This window comes from Theropithecus gelada, chromosome 7a (assembly GCF_003255815.1).
Source record: "Theropithecus gelada isolate Dixy chromosome 7a, Tgel_1.0, whole genome shotgun sequence".
NCBI classification, from domain to species: Eukaryota; Metazoa; Chordata; class Mammalia; order Primates; family Cercopithecidae; genus Theropithecus; species Theropithecus gelada.
In genome coordinates, this window is record NC_037674.1 from 4,727,260 (window position 1) to 4,749,121 (window position 21,862).

Consider the following 21,862-nt stretch of genomic DNA (forward strand, 5'->3'; position numbering starts at 1 on the left):
CACAGCAATCACTGTTCTGATTTTTCCTGACAATAGGTTAGTTTAGTCTGTTCTCAAAACTCATGTAAATGTAATATAATTGTGTGTACTATTCTGTGTTAGATTACTACTCAGCATGTTTTTGAAGCTTTTTGATATTGTTGCATATATCAGTAGTTCTTTCTTTTTTTGTTGCTGAGTAGTATTCCATTGTATACAAAAATCTGGGCACGGTGCCTCTTTCCAGGTGTTTGTAATAAGAAGCATGAACGGAAAAATGAGGTTCATCTGCAGATTCACAGACCTGAACTCAAAAAGGGGAAGGGAGTTTTTTGTCACCAAAATTCCTCATTATGGCATCTCTAATTCTGGTGATTTTGACATATTGGGTGATGAATAAATCTTGTGTAATTTAGACAGAGGCAAGCCAGGATATCTGAAACTGGGACCGTTTGTGGAAATGAGGTGAGGGCTTTTTTTCTCAGATTTTGTTCCTGATACTAAAGCTGGTGATCCCCCAAGGAATGGAACGTGTCAAGCGTCCTGTTTAAGAAACCATTAAATTACTCTTACGTTGTATTTTGCAAAAGCTTTCTTGCTTTACCATTAATATTTAGATCTAAATGACTTCAGTAGTAAGTTATTTCGTATTGTATATAGTAGACCATGTGAGATATTTTTCCATATTGATCCAGGCACATTGTTGAAAAGACAATTATTTCCCCTCTGCTTTACGGATACTTGTGTCGTAACTCAGGCAGCCATATATGTGTAGACCTGTGCCTGTACTCTGTTCCAATGATCTTGTACCACTACTGCACTGTATACAGTATTGAATCAAGCCTTGATATCTGGTAGTATAAGCTATGCAGCTTTGCGTTTTTCTTCAAATTGCCTTGATTTTTCTTCAGTCTTTATATTTCTGTAAATTCTAGAATCAACTTGTGAATTTCTGAAATGTAATACCAGAAGTTTGACTAGGATTGTACTGGATGTATAGTCAATTAAAGGTGAATCGATACATTTATAATATTGATTCTTCCAATTTATGACCATGCTATTATGTCCATTTATTTATGTTTTTGTATAAATAAAATTTTAAGGTTGCCTTGAGAGGTCTTGCACATTGGTGTATGAATTATTACTAGGTATTTGAGTTTGTTAAAATACTATTATAAATAGCTGTACAAATGTGTCAGGATTCTAACTGGATTATTTTTACTGATATCTGGTTACATTTACTCTAGATCAGCATGTTTACATCTAGTATATTTCTTTAGGCACTGTTTTTCCTTAGATCTTTGGCTAGTTTCCTTTGCAAACTTAGTATGCCAATACATTCCAAAAAAGTTATGAATATGAAGTAAGTTTCTTATCTCCAGGGTGGGACTGATGTGAGTTCTGTTCATCCTCAGGTGGAAACGTAAAATTGGTTTTCAATCTTTGTGGGTTTTTTTTGAGTAAGTAGTCCATTTAATGTAATTAGTGTTATATTTGAGTTTCACTTGATTTATTTCTTCTCTTACGTCTTAATCACTTTAAAAGTAATCAAATATCTTAGCCATTTATTTTCTTACTGTAAAATTTCTATTTAATATTATTTTATTGTTCTTATTGGCTATACAACGGATTACAATATGCTCTTTTAACTTAATAAAGCCTAATTTGAATTGCTACTTTTATCATCCTCCCAATAATGATAAAAACATGGAATACTTCAACTCCACTCTTCTGCCTTTTGCATTATTGTTGTTTTACATTTTAATTCTACTCATTTTGTGAATCCTACTAGATCTTAATATCATTGTTTTGTACACCACTATGTTTACCTACATATGTAGTCTTTTGTCTTTCATGCCTTCCTACATTTCCAGTGTTTCTCTTGGGGATTATTCTTACTGAAGAAGTCTGCATTAGTCAGTTTGGGTTTCTATAACAATGTATTATAGACTAGGCGACTTCTAAACAATAGAAATATTTTTTCACAGTTCTGGAGGCTGGGAAATCTAAGATCAGAGTACCACCATGGTTGGTTCTGCTGAGAGCCCTTTTCTGGGTTGCAGAAGTACTCACTCACTAGTTAGCTCTCTGGCCTTTTATAAGGGCACTAATGCCATTCATGAGGGCTCCACCCCGTGGTCTAATTATCTCCCAGAGGTCCCATTTCCAAATGCCATCTTACTGGGATTAGGTTTTCAACATACAAATTTTGAGGTAGACATATTCAGTCTAATGTCTTCTGCCCCTGACCTGCCCCAAAATTCATATCCTTCTCACATGAAAAATATATTCATTTCATCCCAACAGCTCTGAAAGGCTTAACACATTCCAGTAATAACTTTAAAGTCTCAAGTCTCATCTAAATATCTAAATCTGATATAAGCAAGACTTGAAGTATAATTCATCCTGAGGCAGAATTCCTCTCCAGCTGTGAACCTGCGTAATTGAACACGTTATACAAAATACAGTGGTTATACAGGTAGAGGATAGTCACTCCCATTTCACAAAGGAGTAACAAGAAAGAAGGAAGGGGCAAATGGGTCCCGATCAAGTTCAAAATCTAGCAAGGTAAGCTCCATGAAATCGTAAGGCTTCAGAATTTAATTGTTTGACGTCTTCATCAATTTTGGAAAATCCTCAGTCATTATTTCCTCAGATACTGCTTTGGTCCCATTTGTCTCTCTTTCTTCTACTTTGCAGATTCTAATTCCAAATATGTTCAGATCTTTACTGTTTCCTAAATGTCTCAAATATAGATTTTCAATGATTTATCTCTGTAATATTAGCTGTTGATCTTTCTATGTATTATTCACTATTATTCACTCATACGAAGTTCTTAATTTTAGTTACTGTATTTTTATTTTTATAATTTGAGTATTTTATGTGTTACTCACCTTCATAAACTTTTCATATTTTCATCTCTTTTTGTAATTGTTTTGCCTCTTTAAACAAAGATGTTATTTAAAATTAGAAATGGGAGTGTCAGCTTACCAACTTCCTCAGTACTTGTAGAGAAATTAGCTTGCCAGTTAGAAATAATATGATGTACAGTAAAGTGTCAATTTAAGGTGTCAATCATTTAAAAAGCATTAACCATAAAGCACAACTATCAATAATATTCAAGATACTTTTAAGGGAAAACGACATTAAATTTCACTTCAATAAAAATACCAGTGAATGGTATTTGAGACTGGTATCACTGAGAAATAATAGACCGTGGTATATGGATGAAAGCCAAGAGCAATGTGCTCATACAGTTTTTCTAGCGTTCAGAAAAATTATAAATAAGTAGGTTAATTCAAGCTATATAAAGTTTTCTCCAAATTGCCTGGTTAAAATAACTTTTATAAAAATGATTTCGGTCTCAGAGAAAATAACCAGCTAACACTGTCCTGGAGACAATCTCACCTACCCTTCCGCAAAGAGTCAAGACTGACTGTAGACAGAAAGAACGCTCTTAACTGCAAGCAAAAAACTGTGCATTCCCCATCAGAGACACAGACTTTTCCTTGCTTACCCACCCGCGTCCTCCCATGTGCTGGCTCCCAAACTTTGTAGTCAGTAGCCAAATATGGACAACAAGACCTGATTACTGCTTGTACTAAAGAACAACTTTTAAAAACCCTGGCCCCTGTTTTACATGTTCTGGCTTGTAACAGTGTGAATCACATAGCATGTCCTCAGCAGCTGTGCCCACTCTGAAGCCAGAAAATGGTTCTAGGAATGAGCACAAAGGATGAGGATAGAGACTCACAGGACACAGCTTACACTACGTGGCCAGAAATGCTTCTTGTAAGGCCCAGTCCTTTTGTTCGTGAGAAGGTGCTTATTTATCTCATCCATTCACTTGCTTCTTATTTAATTTCACATTTTATGAATTGTTTAAAATAGCTGATTATCTGAGTATTCTTATACAACTACAGGCACCTTCATCAGGGATCGCCTTAATCCATTTCAAAGTCCAGTGACTACAGTGCATGTCAACAGGGAAACAGGTGGTAACAGTGAGTAAATGTTGAGCCATGTTTTGTTCTGTCTCCCTAGCAACAGGATAGAAAAGGGTCTATTTGCATACATTGGTTCCAGCAAGGAGAGAAAAAGGCAAGGAGATGCTTCCTCCTTCTTTCCATGTATCTCTAGTCTCGTATCTACTACTTAGCTCTAGAAAAAAAAGAAAAAAAAAAAAAACAAGTGGAGAACACAGGTACAAAAATTATATTTACTACACAAATAACCAATGAAGGCTCCATGATATCTCAAGGTCGGGACACTTCCCCTCATCTCCTTCTCGTGTGGCAGTAGATTGCATTATTGGTACCAGTTATTGACTTCCATTTTCTTATCAGAAGATTTTCTTGTCTCATCCAATGCATAGGCATGTGCTATGCTTTAGGTAATGGAATGTGAGAAGAAATTATGAATGCTGCACCCAAGCATAAGCCTAAGAGCATCACGTACTTCCGTGATTACTTCTGTTCCTGCTGTCGTAAGAATGGCACGTCTTTCAACCTGGATCCCAGAACCCAAAAGACATGCAAAAGACTGCAACTGACCCTCACCAGACTCACAGCTAACGTGATTATAAACAAGAAATTAGTTAATTAATTATGAGTATCTGAGATTTGGGGGTCATTTCTTACCATACCAATAATCTAGTGAAAACGAACGAATAAAGAAATCAGTACCAGTTATAAGGTGTCACCAGAATGAAAAGCTAAAGCATTTATCTTCAGTCCAGGAGACAGGCAGTTGCAAAGCTCTTTTTAACTCCTGGAAAATAAAAGTGACTCGTGTTTTTATTGATAAGGCATTTTGCTACAACGTGTGTATGGTAAGTTGGAAAGAGCCTATGAATTTAGCCAAAGAGTTTGGGAGACTGAAGGCAACTATCATGTTTTAGCTGCTGTTGGTTACTTTACAAAAGGTATTACAAGAATGAGATAATTTCATATAATAAATAGTGTATTTGACAGCAAGGTCAAAAGATGGAATTGACTGTTCTCTCCAAATGATGCAAGCTGAAACTGAGGAACAAGGATCAAAACTCGAAGTGTTATGGTAAAGACCAAATCATGGACTTGGCCTCATGCCCTGTGTTATGACCTCTGAATTGAATGAAGGGAAATCGAGTCAACACTTTTAGTTATACGGAATGTTTCAGAGAACAAACAAGCCAAAGGGTGTGACTCCTTCTTGGAAGTCTGCTACCTCAACTTACCTCAATTTATTTCATCTTACTTCAAGCTAAGGTAGAACAGGTCGTGAAAAGAATTGTGGATATAACTGTCAGCACACTGGAATTTTGCAGAATAAAAACTAATTAGGCTTTGAGAGAGTTGTACTGCCAAAATAGCCTGTAGCTGTTTGAGAAGTAAAATTACCTTTGAGCCAACAATATTCTGTTCTTTTCCCAAGAGAGAATATTATTTCATGCCCAATTCTCATCTGGCCAAGGAAGTGGATGGGGAAGGATGGCCCTCCCAGGGTGCAGAGCCAAGAATCTCAGAGTATGATCGACCAGAGATCCACTCCAAGGCGGCAGACACTGGGATGGTTGAAATAAGGTCGTTTACCAACTAGCTGGGGGTCTTCACAATGTGTGTCCAAACAGATTTCAGACTTTTTGTTAAGCACTAATCACTGAGTGCTGCCCTCCTTCCCCTTTCTGAATGCGAGTATTTATCGAGATCATCCTGCCCCAGTATTACATGTGGATTGTGTGTGGAACAGCCAACGTATCTTTCAAATCTCTAGATAACAAGGAACCTATACAGTGAAGTTAAAAGTGCCATATGAGATCCAAGACTTGAAGTCTGATGGTGTGACTGGATGACACAGTGGGGGTTGCACTTAGAGGAGGCAGTGGATTCTGCATACTTAAGGGAAATGCAGCAATATTTGTAACTAGGTTTGTACTGTGAATGGTCTCAAACACCATTCACTCGTATTTTCATGAAAGTGAAATTTAATGTCATTTTCCCTTAAAAGTATCTTGAATATTATTGATAGTTGTGCTTCAGGTTAATGTTTTTTTAAAAAATGATTGACACCTTAAATTGACACTTTACTGTACATCTTATTATTTCTAACTGGCAAGATAATTTCTCTACAGGTACTGAGGAAGTTGGTAAGCAGATACTCCCATTTCTAATTTTAAATAACATCTTTGCTTAAAAAGACAAAATCTTTTTGCTTTGTCTTTTTTGTTTGCTTAAAAAGACAAAATCTTTTTTATAAAAAAGATTATAAGAAGATGAAAATATGAAAAGTTTCTGCAAGTGACTAATGCATAAAATACTCAAATTAGAAAAATAAAAATACAGTAGCTAAAATTAAGAACTTCGTATGAGTGAATAATAGAGTGAATAACACACAGAAAGATCAACAGCTAATATACTGACGTAATTACAGAGACAAATTATTGAAAATCTGTATCTGAGACATTTAGGAAACAGTAAAGATCTGAACATTGGAATTAGAATCTGCCAAGTAAAAGAAAGAGAGACAAATGGGGCCAAAGCAGTATCTGAGGAAATAATGACTGAGGATTTTCCAAAATTGATGAAGACCTCAATCAATTAAATTCTGTAGCCTTAAGATTTCATGGAGCTTACCTTGCTAGATTCTGGACTTGATCAGGACCCATTTACCCCTTCCTTCTTTCCCGTTACTCCTCTGTGAAATGGGACTGACTATCCTCTACCTGTACGACCACTGTATTTTGAATAACTTGTTCAATTATGCAGGTTCACAGCTGGAGAGGAATTCTGCCTCAGGATGAATTGTTCATTCCATTGTTGCTTTAGAATGTTCCCTCACCCTTCCCTGTAAAAAGGATATACTCTATGTCTCACAGACATTCTCCTTGGGTCTACAACTGCCTTTGAATGTGAGCTGAAGTGATGGTTGCCACGTCCACGTAGATACTTGAAGATATGCATCCAAAGGTGTGTGATTACTTTTCCTTCTGCTGCAAGAATGTGGTGTGTTTGCCACCTAGATCCCAGAAGACACGTGAAACAAAGCAGTAGCCAACCATTGTTATAAGTGTTCGTGACTGCAGATCCATGTAATGTTGGGGGGTCTCTGATACTACAGTACAACTTATTAAAGCTGCCTAATATGTCTGCCATAGGTTCAATGTATTCAGGGAATCATAAGCTTTGTTTTCAAGAACAAAAATCTGAGAAAAACAAGCCTTTACTCAGATTTTAAACATTAAAACCTCATTTTGTCATATAGCCCAAGTTTCAGACATCCTGACCTCTCTCTGTCCAGATCACACAAGGGGAAACACTGGGTAGTGAGAAATTCTATGTGATTCTTCCCCATGAGTGTGGAGGCCCTACATGGGGTATTAGAGCCGGAAAGCTGTGAGGACAGAATGCAGCTGTTGGGGGCCAGTGGGCTGTGAAGTCTGAGCGAGGTGGGGAGGCCCAGGGAGAGGACAGCAGCCACTGTGGGAGAGTGGCCACACATTGTAGAAGCATTAAGTCAGCGCATGTGTGAAGGATAATGAAAACCAGAACTTCGCTCATCCCAGTGCTGGGCCCTGCCCTTGGACACTTTCCTTATCTTGTTAGGGCTCTAGCACCTTGTACTGCACCATCATGGCTACCTCTTTTTTTTTTTTTTTTTTGAGACAGAGTCTTGCTCTGTTGCCCAGGTTGGAGTGCAATTGTGTGATCTCGGTTCACCACAACCTCCACCTCCTGGGTTCAAGTGATCCTCCTGCCTCAGCCTCTTGAGTAGCTGGGGTTACAGGCACCTGCCACCACGCCCAGCTAATTTTTGCATTTTTAGTAGAGATGGGGTTTCACCGTATTGTCCAGGCTGGTCTTGAACTCCTGACCTCAGGTGATCTGCCGGCCTCGGCCTCCCAAAGTACTGGGATCGCAGGTGTGAGCCACCACACCCGGCCCCTCAAGGCTATTTCTAATGTCCCTTTCCCCCAGAAATCAAACATATCTCTCTTCCCTTTCACGACATTCCTTGTCCCCTTCCACATGGCAAGGGAAACATTCAGGAACTTGCGGTAACCAAGTCACTGGCCACAGCTCGTGCGCGGGCTCTGGACAGAAGCCCGTTCCACCCCCATTCTCTAAACACTCCCCAGAGCACCACCCGGTCCTCACCTTAGCAAGGAAAAAAGATCACACTTTCAACAAATCTAAGACTGGCTACCAGGTTATACAAGAGAGTCCAATTAAACATCTGGATTTTTCTTACCTGACACTCAGCCCACCGTTTTGAGCATTCAAAATTCTAAGGTTCAGAGGGTTAAAATGAGGGCTGCTTGCAGAATTCCAAATAATACATGCAGATACTCTGCCATCAGGGAGGGGAGCATAATTCCTGCAGTGGGGGCTGCACCCAGTGACTTTTTGTCAATAACTACAGTACGGAAAGGTAGAAAAGAGTTTTTACCATGGAGAAACCTGGAAAACACTACCTCGTCCATGGGATTTAAGTCAACAGCAACAGTGATCAGTCATAATGACAGCATGCACTCCTGATACCATATTATGAAAACAGTGCCTGACCTCTGTGGTCTTCCCTTGCTAACCCAAAAAATCCTGTCTAATCATGAGAAAAACAGCAGTTAATTTCCAATAGATTCCCGGTGGTGGTGGTGGCTCACACCTGTAATCCCAGCACTTTGGGAAGCTGAGGCAGGCAGATCACTTAAGGTCAGGGGTTCGAGGCCAGCCTGGCCAATATGGAGAAACACTGTCCCTATTAAAAATACAAAAGTCATCTGGGTGTGGTGGTGCACACCTGTTATTCCAGCTACTTGGGAGGCTGAGGCAGGAGAATCATTTGAACCCGGGAGGAAGGGGTTGCAGTGAGCCAAGATCGTGCTACTGAACTCCAGCCTGGGTGACAGAGCAAGACTCTATCTCAAAAATAAATAAATAAATTTCCAGCAGGGGGCAGTCTACAAAATACCTGACCAGGACTCCCCAAAACTATCAAGGTCATCAAAACTGGAGTCCCTGTGACAACCAGGAGTCATCTAAGGAAGCATGACAAATAGATATAATGTGGTATCCTGGATGGAATCCTGAAGCAGAAAAAGGATATTAGGGTACTAGGTTAAAAACTAAAGGAATACCAACAAAACATGGACTTTAGTTAACAATCATTATGTCAGTATTGGTCCCTTAGTTGCGATAAATATGCCACTAACGCAAGATGTTAGTAATGAGGAAAACTGGGTGGAGGGCATACAGGAACTCTCTGTATCACCACCGCAGCTTTTATTTAAATCTAAAGCAAGCCCCCTTGCTTACACTGCTTGCTATGTAATTCCCTCTTTTCTCCTTCTGTGAGTCAAGGTAGGCTTAGTAAAACAGAGAGGGGTATCCCCAGGAAGACCCCAGCGTGGAAAGTCACCTCTTTTTCACCCCTCCACCCCCCACCCTCATAAAACTGCAAATGTAGGAAGAAATCCCTCCAGTGCGCCAGAAGGAATGGACAAGTATCAAGAGGACGCCTCCCAGACAGGACAAAACCGATGTGCCTTTCTGTCTTTTACACACACGAATTACCCACTGACCTTGTTCAGAATCATGACTCTGCAATTTCCCTGAAAAGAATTATTATATCTAAAGACACCAATTTACCAGTTTCACAGTCACTCTGTACTGGCCTGACTTTGTAGCCAGCTGTTAGCACTTCCCCCCCTCCCCCATTGCCAGGAGGTGATGCTAGGAATTCGCAGTAGGAATAAGGAGCTGGAGCAAGATTCCCACTCGCAGGTGGGTAGCTGGACTTCCTCAGGCACGACTGGCCTGCAAACCATATAGGTCAGGAAGCAGAGGTCCGGGCTGCCAGAGCATCTCCCAATCCTGTGCAAAACAGGTATTTTCCCAGTTTGGAATATTGTGGATCCAATTTCAAACATCCTGCCTTCCACTAGGATGAGCCACACACACCTGACCCTTAGCCCCTCAACTCTGTTCCTGCTTAGCACAAATGTGTGGGTAGTAGAAAGTAGGGTGAGGAAGAGGGCCAGGAAACAGAGCACGGATTTTACAGATGAGCTTTAGTTCTCCCAGAAGGGCTGTCTCCAGTCAGTCCTCCTGAAATGTTATCCACACAGGCCTTGAAGCAACCTTTATGAAAGTGCAGTTGCCTCACGGCCCACATCATGTGTCATAGATGACCAAGGTGGGTTCTTTTATCCTATATCTAAGCTTTATGTTTTGTGTGTGGATGAATATGTGAAAGCTGATGGAGGAGATTAATCTGCAGTCACACTTCGGAGTCTGTCTACGAGGAGAAACATCCCACTACAAATGTGAGCTCAAAAAGAAAAGGAGAAAAATGAACGGGCAGCACTTGTCCCTCCTCTTCTTGCCATGAACAGGTCAAAGGGAGGCACAGCTATGGCCCAGAGAGACCTCTCTGATCCATACCACACGCTCATCTCTCCTGGCATCCTCCATACCCTCCCTCCACCAGCCCTCTTCAGCTTAACTCTCAGAAACACAGTTGGTGCCTCAGTAGGTCTGATGCCAGCCTTTACTCAGAAGTTGCTTAATCCAATTAGAGCATTATATCACATTAGAGAGCTCACACTGATTCTCTCCCTCTGCAGTCGGGCCCCATACACAGAGAGACCATCTGGGACTCAGCCATGTTCAGTGAAGAATATGGATGGCATGGGCATCCTTCCCATTTGGGGATCAAGCCTTCTCTTCTTCAGTTGCAGCTCCTCCAGTGTAACACATGTCCATGTATCAAACTCCCATCTCCTTTCACTTCCTGTCGCTATCACACATTATCTGAGTTTACTCAGTCACTGGATTTCTATTTATGTATGGTACACTATGGCTCACCTATGGGACAGGGCAGTGTGTGGATTGGGGTTATTTACAGGGAAGATAGCTTGGTCTATATCCACAGGGACAGCTTATGAGGAGAAAGGACATGCAAGAAGAGAAAGCACTGCTGGCATCCCTGTCTGTTCTGTGCCAAGAGCCATCATGTTCCTGCTTCCACTCCAATCTTATTCCCATGCCCTCCATGCATCTAAGAGGAGGATGCAGTGCCAATAAAGCCTTCCAGCACATGAATAAAATTCATATTCCTTAACACTTTCCAGTCCAACACTGCCACATCTCCACAGCAGGCTCTCTTTTCTAAGCAAGCTCCATGCAAACATTTGGGTATACATCCAGTGGTCTCGTAAAACATGTCCTGGGTGTCACATTCAGAATGGGGCATCACAAGATGAAAATGAGAAATGGGGCTGATGGAAGAGCTTAATTATTTTCCCTTTTTGTTTCTCCCTTCAATCAAATTTTCCTCCTTATCCCATCAGATTTTAAAGTACCACTTATTAAATTCCAGTAATTACTCATTCATTCTGACTCATAGTTCACAAAATATCTGGGATTTATTCTATTCCATATTAGAACCCCCACAGCCCTTACCAAATTATACCACCCCACAGTTGACATTTGTTTTTCCGGCAGGAGAATACCATTTGTGGGACGTCATGTTTATGATCGTTTCTTTGGTGACATTTCACACCTGCCACATTAACACCCACGAGCTCAGAGAGAGGGAGTGCAAGTGAGAATCGACAAGCAAACTAGCACTGCCACTCTCAGCTGATTTGCAAGAGGTGGGTAAAAGGAAGCCGCCTCAGTACAGCAAGATTAGAGGACAGCCTTTCACACAGACTCCTGGACACAGAAAACCTGACTGCTTCTTCCCATATAGTGACACACAGGCTGTTCTCCGCCTGCTTGGTTTTCACAAACAGAGATGGGCCTGACAACCTCAGAGCCCCAGTCTCAAATGTTCATGTGAATTTCTCTTTAAAATGAAAATACACATTTTATCTGGTAGATATACAAATCTTAAATATACAGCTTGATAAGGTTTACTCAAGGGTACACCCATGCAATCAGTCACCTCAATAGAGTATTCTCAATGCTTGGGATGGTTCCTCAGTGCCTAGGCCACTGGCCTTCTAGAGTCAACCATTATTCTAACTTTATCACCCTAGATTTGTTTTGAATGTTGAGCTTTCCATGAATGCAATGATACAGTATGTGGCACTTTTCAATCCACTTTATGTCTATGAGCTTAATATTTATAGTTACATATATTTATAGTTTACATATATTTTTAGTTTACATATATTTATTATTTATAAATATATGTTTATATTTATATATTTATAGCTTTGGTTTCCATTTTCATTGTTATTACATATATTTATTACATATATTTATAGTTTTGGTTTTCATTTTCATTGCTGTATAGTATTCCATTGTGTGACTACAGTACCATGTATTGTCCCCTTGTACTTCTGATACACAGAATAATTTCCAACTTTTAGCTATTATGAATGATGTTATGACATTGCTGTTAAGTATACTGTGGTAAACATAAGTATTTGTTTCTCTTGGTATATTCTCAGGATAGAATTTGTTGAGTCATAGGGTACATCTATGCTTATTAGATACTACCAAACGTTTTCCCAAAGCGGTTGTACCACTTTCATTCCCACCAGCAGTATATGAGAGTCCAATTTCCTTCATAATTGGCATTGTCAATCCCTTCAAGTTCAGTCATTCAGGTTGGTATATATCAATATTTCACAGTCTAATTTTACCTTTTCATGATGAGTAATAGCATTGAGAACTTTTTCATGTTTGTTGGCCATTTTAACATTATCATTTTGAAGTTTCTGATTAAGCCTTCTGGCCATTTTAAATATGATTGCCTGCCTTTTTTTTATTGATTTAAAGTTCTGCCTATAATCCTTTGTGGTTTACGAAGTTCTTAATTTTAACAAAGTCCAAATTATCAATCTTTTAAAAATAATTGCTGCTTTACAATATTATTTAACAATTATTTTTGTACCTCAAAGTCATAGAGATAATCTACATTTTCATTTCTTCTAGGTTAATTGTTTTAGTTTTCACATTTAGGTCCCAAGGCCATTGCAGGTTATGTATTGTATACAGAGTGAACTGGAAAAAGCAAGGATAAAGGGGTCTTATTTGGCTACTAGAGTTGATGTATAAAGAAAGACTTCAGTATATCATTTTTGCTCATTTACCAGGCAAACTTTCTTGAAATTAGAGGCAGAAATAAGACTTGAAGCAAATCCAAATATTTCCCTTCAGCAGGTTCTCAAAGTGAGTATCTCAGAAAGACCCACACTCAGCTCTGTCTGGGAAGAGGAATTCAACTGTTGTGAAACATAACCATAGAAACCTACACTCCACACCTTCTGTTTCACCTAAAGGAAAAATGAAACAAAACAAAAACCATAGTCAATGTGGGATTCAAGGAAAGAAATTCAGAATGTTGCAGTCAGTGAGGGGAATCGAAATCAGGTATAGAGGAGAAACCTATTCTACCAGAAGAGAGTAAGAAACATTTTATGAAGGCCACAGCCTTAAGTGCAGGCAAATCAAAAAAAGCCTGAGATTTACTCAGAGTATTTTAGAATGTTACCCTCTTCTTCAGATCTTATGATCACACCAAGGCAGCCCCAAAATAATAAAATAAATTACAGCTGAAACAGCTGCAAGATACAAACTAGGTGTAAGTGGTAGAACACAAGAAATCCCTTAAAATAAAAGAAGAGACAAAAACAAGGCCACTACCTTTTTTTTGAAGCCTTTGGTACTTACAGCTTCAACAAATATTAAATCACAACTCCTGGCCAGATTAACACAAATCCTCACATTTAAAATCCTAGTTACCTCAGTTCCTATTGGCTGATACAATATGTTCAGTTTTAATTGCAAAATGTGCATGCCCAAACAAATGAAAAACACAGACTACAGAAACAAATCAACAATCAGACTCAGACTGTGATATGACAAAGATGCTGGAATTATCAGACACAGAATTTAAGACAGCTATGGTTAATATGTTAATGTCCCTAATAAAAAAAGTAGACAACATTCGCATTCAAGAACGGATGGTAATGTAAGAAGAGATAAAAACTTAAAAAAAAAAAAAGGAAATGTTAGAAATACCAAACACCTTAATGGAAATTTTTTTTAAATCTCTTTGATAGAGTTTTGACACAGCTGAGGAAAGGATCAGTGAACTGGAAGATAATTAAATAGAAACTTTACAATTGGTGCTTGCTTCGGCAGGATATATACTAAAATTGGAAGGATACGCAAAATGGTAGCACGGCCCCTGTACAAAGATGTCAAGCAAATTTGTGAAGCATTCCATATTTTTCAAGTTGAATTAAAAAGCAAGACATCTTCTGTCTTCTGGAGATCCTTTTTAAACATAACATTCATAGAATCAAAGTAAAGATCAATCACACAAACAACAAAAAGGAGCAGGAGTCAGTATTATTATGTCAGATAATTTTAACTAACAACAGTAAAAAAAGGGACAAAGAAAGGCACTATATAATAAAAAGGTTCAAGTCAACAAGATGACTTAACTGTCATAAATATATATGCACCCACCATCGAAGAAGTTCAGAATGTTGCAGCCAGTGAGGTGAATCGGAATCAGGCATAGAGGAGAAACCTATTTTACCAGAAGAGAGTAAGAAACATTTTATGAAGGCCACAACCTTAAATGCAGGCAAATCAAAAAAGCCTGAGCACTTGTTCGTAAAACAAGTACTTCTAGACCTAAAAAAAAAAGGCCTAGGCTGCCATACAATAACAGTGGGAGACTTCAACATCCTACTGCCAGCATTAGACAGATTATTCAGGCAGAAACTAACAAGGAAATTCTGGACTTAAATTTGACACAACCAATTGGACCCAATAAACGTCTATAGAACAATCCACCCATCAAGCACAGAATATACATTCTTCTCATCTGTACATGGAACATATTCTAATATTGACCATATGCTCAGCCATAAAGCAAGTCTGAATAAATCTTTTAAACATTGAAATCATACCAATGATACTTTCAGGTCACAGTGAAATAAAAATATAAATCAGTACCAAGAAGATCTCTCAAAACCACACAATTACATGGACATTAAATAACTGGCTGCTAAATGACTTTTGAGTAAACAGGGAAATTAAGGCCAAAATTTAAAAATTCTTTGACATAAATGAAAACAAAACACAACATTTCTGAGACGTAGCCAAGGCAGTGTTAAGAAGAAAAGTTTATAGTGCTAAATGCCTAAATCAAAAAGTTAGAAAAATCTAAAATTTATAATCTTAACATCGCACCTAGAGTAACTAAAACAAGGAGTAAACTAACCCCAAAGTTAGTAGAAAAAAATAAATAACTAATCAGAGCAGAACTGAATGAAATCGAGACCCAAGAATCCATACAAAGGATCAACAAAATCAAAAGCTTGTTCTTTGAAAGGATAAACAAGATCAACAGAGCAACAGCAAGATTAACAAAGAAAAAAAAAATTAGAGAAGATCCAAATAAGCACAATCAGAAACAACAAAGGTAACATTACACCCGATTCCACAGAAATACAAAAAATCATCTGCAACTATTATGAACACCTCTGTGTACACAAACTAGAAAACCTATGGAAAAATGGATAAACTCCTGGAAACACACAACTTCCTAAGAGTGAAGCACACAGAAACTGAAACCTTGGACATACCAATAATGAGCTCTGAAATTGAATCAGTAATTCAAAACACACCAACAAAGAAAAGCCCTGGACCAGATGGATTCACAGCCCAATTTTACTAGACATAGAACGAAGAGTTAATACCACTCCTACTGAAATGATTCCAAAAAATTGAAGAGAAGGGACTCCTCCCTAAATCATTCTATGAAGCCAGCAGCACTCTGATACCAAAATGTGGCAAAAACACAACAACAACAACAACAACTACAGCCCAATATCCTTGATGGGGATAGATTCAAAAATCCTCAACAAAATAGTAGCAAAATCAATCCAGCAGCACAGCACAAAGTTAATTGACCAAGATCAAATTGACTTTATTTGCAGGATATAGGGCTTGTTCAACATGTGCAAATCAATAAATGTGATTCACCACATAAACAGAATTAAAAATAAAACAATGTGATCATCTCAACAGACACAGAAAAAGTTTTCAATAAAACTAGTATCCTTCCATGATAAAAACCCTCAATAAACTAGACATCAGAGGGGACATACCTCAAAATAAGAACTTCCATCTATGGCAAACCCACAACCAACATCATATTGAATGGGCAGGACGCATTACCCTTGAGAACTGGAACTAGATAAGGATGGCCTTTCTCACCACTCCTATTCAACATAGTACTGCAAGTCCTGGCCAGGGCAACCAGGCAAGAGAAGTAAATAAAAGGCATCCAAACAGGAAAAGAGGAAGTCAAACTATCTCTCTTTGTTGGTAGTATGATTCTATACCTAGAAAACCCTAAAGATTCCCCCAAAAGACTCCCAGAGCTGATAAGCCACTTCAGTAAAGTTTAATGATACACAATAAATATACAAAACCAGTAGCATTTCTGTGTACCAATAACATTCAAATTGAAAGCCAATTCAAGAATTCAATCCTATTTACAATAGCCACACACAAACAAAATACCTTGGAATATATCTAACCAAGGAGGTAAAAGGTATCTACAAAGATAAGTACAAAACACTGCTGAAAGAAGTCACAGATGACACAAACAAATTGAAAACATTCAATGCTCACAGTTCAGATGAATTAGTATCTTTAACATGGCCATATGTCTCAAAGCAATCGACAGATTCAACACCATTCTTATCAAACTATCAACATCATTTTTACAGAAATAGAAAAAAAAGGTATTAGTCAGTTTTCCCACAGCTGATAAAGAAATACCCAAGACTGGGCAACTTACAAAAGAAAAGATTATTGGACTTAGAGTCCCACATGGTTGGGGGGACCTCACAATCATGGCAGAAGGCAAGGAGGAGCAAGTCACATCTTATGCAGATGGCAGCAGGCAAAAAGGGAACTTGTACAGGGCAACTCCTGTTTTAAAAATCAACAGACCTCGTGAGACCCATTCACTATCATGACAACCGGGCAGGAAAGACCCGCTCCCATAATTCAGTCATCTCCCACCAGGTCCCTCCTACAGCACGTTGGAATTATGGGAGTTACAAGATGATATTTAGGTGGGGACACAGAGCCAAACTACATCATAAAATATTCTAAAATTCACATGGAACCAAAAAACAGCCCAAATAACCAAAGTAATCCTTAGCAATAAGAACAAAGCTGGAGGCATCACATGGTCATACTTCAAACTATATTACAAGGCTACGGTAACCAAAACAACATAGTACAGATACAAAAAGTGATACACAGACCAATGGAACTGGATAGACAACCCAGAAATAAAACTACACACCTAATCATCTGTAATCATAATCATCTGATCTTCAACAAAGTCAACAATAACAAGCAATAGGGAAAGGATTCCTGATTTATTACATAGTGCTGGGCTCACTGGCTAGCTGTATGCAAAAGATCAAAACTGGAGCCCTTCCTTTCACTATATACAAAAATCAACTCAAGATGGATTAAATACTTAAATACAAGCCCTACAACATGAAAACCCTAGAAGAAAACCTACAAATACCATTCTGGACATTGTCCTTGACAAATAATTTATGTCTGAATCCCCAAAAGCAATTGCAACAAAAGTAAAGTTAACAAGTGGCACCTAATTGAACTAAAGAGCTTCTGCTCAGTGAAAGAAACTATCAACAGAGTAAACAGACAACCTTCGAGAATGAGAGTAAATATTCACAAACTATGCATCCAACAAAGGTCTAATATCCAGAATCTATAAGGAATTTAAATCAACAAGCAAAACCAAACAAACCCATTAAAATGTAGGCAAAGAACACGAACAGACACTTCTTAAAAGAAAACATACAAATGGTCAACAAACATATGAAAAATGCTCAACATGACTGATCATTAGAGAAATGAAATCAATGTCACAATGAGATAGCATCTCACATTGGCTAGAATGTCTATTATTAAAAAGTAAAAACAAAACAAAACAAAACAAAACAAAAACCACCCACGTTTTGTGAAGTTGCAGAGAAAATGGTACACTTACACACTGTTGGTGGGAATGCATATTAGGTCAACCACTGTGGAAAGCAATGTGGCAATTTCTCAAAGAATTTAAAACAGAATGATTCAGTAATTCCATTACTTGGTATATACCCAAAAGAAAATAAATCATTTCCCCAAAAAGACACATGTACTTGTATGTTCATCACAGCACTAGTCACAATACCAAAGACATGGAATAAACCTAGATGCCCATCTAGGTGGACTGGATAAAGAAAATGTGGTACATATACACCATGGTACATATGCAGCCATAAAAAAGAATTAACTCATGTCCTTTGCAACAACATGGGTAGAGCTGGAGGCCATTATCCTAAGCAAATCAGCACAAGAAGAGAAAACCAAATACCATGTGTTCTCACACGTTTAGTAGTAGCTAAACATTGAGTACACATGGGCATAAAAATAAGAACAATAGACACAAGAGACTATTAACAGGGAAAGGGTGAGAAGGAGGCAAAGGCTGAAAAAATACATTATCAGGTTACTATGCTCACTACCTGGGTGACAGGATCATTCATACACCAAACCTCAGTGATATGCAATTTACCCATGTAAAAAGCATGCACATGTATCCCCTGAACCTAAAAAAAAATGTTGATTAAAAAAAAGAAACCATACAAATGAAATGCAAAGAGGAAAAAAAAGAATGAAAACAAAATCCAAAAACAGAAATGACATCCAAGAACCATGTGATAGTATTAAAAGGTATAAATACTAATAATCAGAATACTGGAAAGATAAGAAAAAAAAGGATGGAGCACAATAAATATTTGAAATAATAACGGCCAAGAACTTCCAAAATTAATGAAAAATTCCTCCCCCAAAGCCCGCAGATTCAAGAAGCTCAAAAGTACCAAATAAGATAAACACTTAAAACACACATATAAACACACACATGCACACACATGCACACACACACACACACACACACACACACACACACATACCCCTATTGAAACGTCAGAAAATCAAAGAAAAATAGAGAATCTCATTTTTAAAGAACCAGCGGGGAAAAATCTTACCTATAAAAGAACAAGGGTAAGAATTACAGTGAAAAACAACCCAAAATATGGTTATTGGAAAATGTCTAGCTAGGAGACCCATTATAAAGAATAAACAGGCCGGGCGCGGTGGCTCACGCCTGTAATCCCAGCACTTTGGGAGGCCGAGGCGGGCGGATCACAAGGTCAGGAGATCGAGACCATGGTGAAACCCCGTCTCTACTAAAAATAGAAAAAATTAGCCGGGCGCAGTGGCGGGCGCCTGTAGTCCCAGCTACTCGGGAGGCTGAGGCAGGAGAATGGCGTGAACCCGGGAGGCGGAGCTTGCAGTGAGCCGAGATTGCGCCACTGCACTCCAGCCTGGGCGACAGAGCAAGACTCCGTCTCAAAAAAAAAAAAAAAAAAAAAAAAAAAAAAAAAAAAAAAAAAAAAAAAGAATAAACAAACAATATCAGAAATGAAAGAGGAGTCACAATTCATCTTGTGACTATTAACAGGATAATAAGGGCATCTTGTGAAAAATTCTATGTCCACAAATATGGTAACTTTGATAAAATAAATTAATTACTTAAAAATCACAAGTACCAAAACTCACACAAGGAAAAATGTATTAATCTGAGTAGCCTCACATGTATTAAAAATTGTCTTAATAATTAAAACCTTTTTAATAAAGAAAGCACAAGGAATAGATGGTTTTAGTTGTGAATTATTTAAGTAAGAAACAGTTCCACATTTTCACAATATATTTCCCAAAATAGCAGCAGTGGGAGAACATATTAGCTCATTTTATGAGACTAGCATTACCCTAATACCAAAATCAGACAAATATATTACAAGAAAAGAAAACTAAAAACAAATATATTCAAAATACCTTAACATAATATCATCCACCAATATCCAGTAACACAACAGTATGTTATTAACAGGGATATGAGTGCCAGGAATGCAAGGCTGGTTCAAATTTTGTGAATCAGTTTAGGTAATTCATCATATTAAGAGACTGAAAAAGAAGAAAAAAATGACCGTATAAATCGAATGAGAAAAATCATTTGAAAATAATTATTACCCATTCAAATAAAAAATCTCAAAAAAATAGGAATAGACAGGAGCTTCTTTAGCTTAATAAAGGGTATATATCGGGAAATAGTTAACATTATAGTGGTGAGAGACTAAATGCATTCCTCCTATTATCAGGAACAAGGACTGGATTTCCTCTCTTATAAATCTTAACCATGTACTCAAAGTCCTGACTAATGTAGTAAGAAAAAAAAGTATACAAAGAAAGACATTATTATTCACAGATGGCATGATTTTCTTTTTCTCCCCCTACTAACCACTAAACTAAAAAGAGGACAATTTTCTATGTAGAAATTTTCTAAGCATTTACAATAAAGTTCCTGGAACTAACAGGCAAGTATAACAAGGTCCCAGGATACAGGTGTTTTCCTACAAATAAAATGTTAACTATTGGAACTTGAAATACAAAAAAGAATAGCATTTACAATAGCACACAAAAATGAAGTACTTATATATGTTTACAGGATCTCTATGTATAAAACTACAAAACACTGATGAAAGAAATCAAGATCTAACTAAAGGGAAAGATAGTCACTATTCATGGGTTAATAGGCTCAGTATTGCTAAAATATAGATTCTTCCTTACTGGACCTACAGACTCAAGGAAATCCCAATCAAAATCCCAGGAAGCCATCTTGTAGATATCAAGAACATATTCTACAATTCCTATAAAAATACAAAGGACCTAAAATAGCCAACACAATACTGAAGAAGAAAAAAATCGGAGGACTTATACTAGCAAATCTAAAACTTAACATGAAGATACAGCAATCCAGACAGTGTGGTATTGTTGAAAAAAAATAGACATAGACCAATGGAACAGAATGCAGAGCCCAGAAAGAGACCCTCACAGTCAACTGATTTTTGACAAAGGCACACAGGCAATCCAAAGGAGAAGGAACAGTGGTTTTTGGTTCTTGTTGTTTGTTTTAACAAATAGTGTTGAGACAATTGGATATTCACATGCTAAAACATGAACCTAGACAAGGGCCAGGCACGGTGGCTCATGCCTGTAATCCCAGCACTTTGGGAGGCTGAGGCAGGTGGATCTCTTGACTCTTGAGGTCAGGAGTTAGAGACTAGCCTGAGCAACACCACGGTGAAACCCTGTCTCCACTTGAAATACGAAATTAGCTGGGTATGGTGCCACATGCCTGTAATCCCAGCTACTTGGGAGGCTGAAGCAGGAGAATCGCTTGAACCCAGGAAGCAGAGGTTGCAGTGAGCCAAGATCGCACCACTGCACTTCCAGCCTGGGCAACAAGAGCGAAACTGTCTCAAAAATAAATAAATAAACAAATAAATAAAATAAAATATGGTCCTAGACAAAAACTTCATCCTTTCACAAAGATTACCTCAAAATGAATCACAGACCTAAATGTAAATTGCAAAACTATAAAAATTCTAGAATAATACTGTGATGGTTGAGTGTCAACTTGATTGGACTGAAGGATGCAAAGTATTGTTCCTGGGTGTGTCCGTGAGGGTGTTGCCAAAGGAGACTGACATTTGAGTCAGTGGACTGGGAGGGGCAGACTCACCCTCAATGTGGGTGGGCACCATCTAATCAGTTGCCAGCCTGGCTAGGATAAAAGCAGGAAGAGGAACGTGGAAGGACTTGACTGCCTTAATCTTTGGGACTACATTCTTCTCCCATGTTGGATGCTTCCTGCCCTTGAACATCAGACTCGTCAGCTTTTGGGCTCTTGGACCTTCAACTAGAGACTGAAG

The 21,862-nt window shown here is 38.2% G+C and overlaps 1 non-coding gene across 1 annotated transcript; it reads left to right on the plus strand.

Moving 5' to 3' along the window:
- Positions 1 to 14,103: 14,103 nt before the first annotated feature.
- Positions 14,104 to 14,208, plus strand: LOC112628243. The gene has a single exon (XR_003120402.1). It is a non-coding gene; the product is annotated as a U6 spliceosomal RNA (small nuclear RNA).
- Positions 14,209 to 21,862: the final 7,654 nt, after the last annotated feature.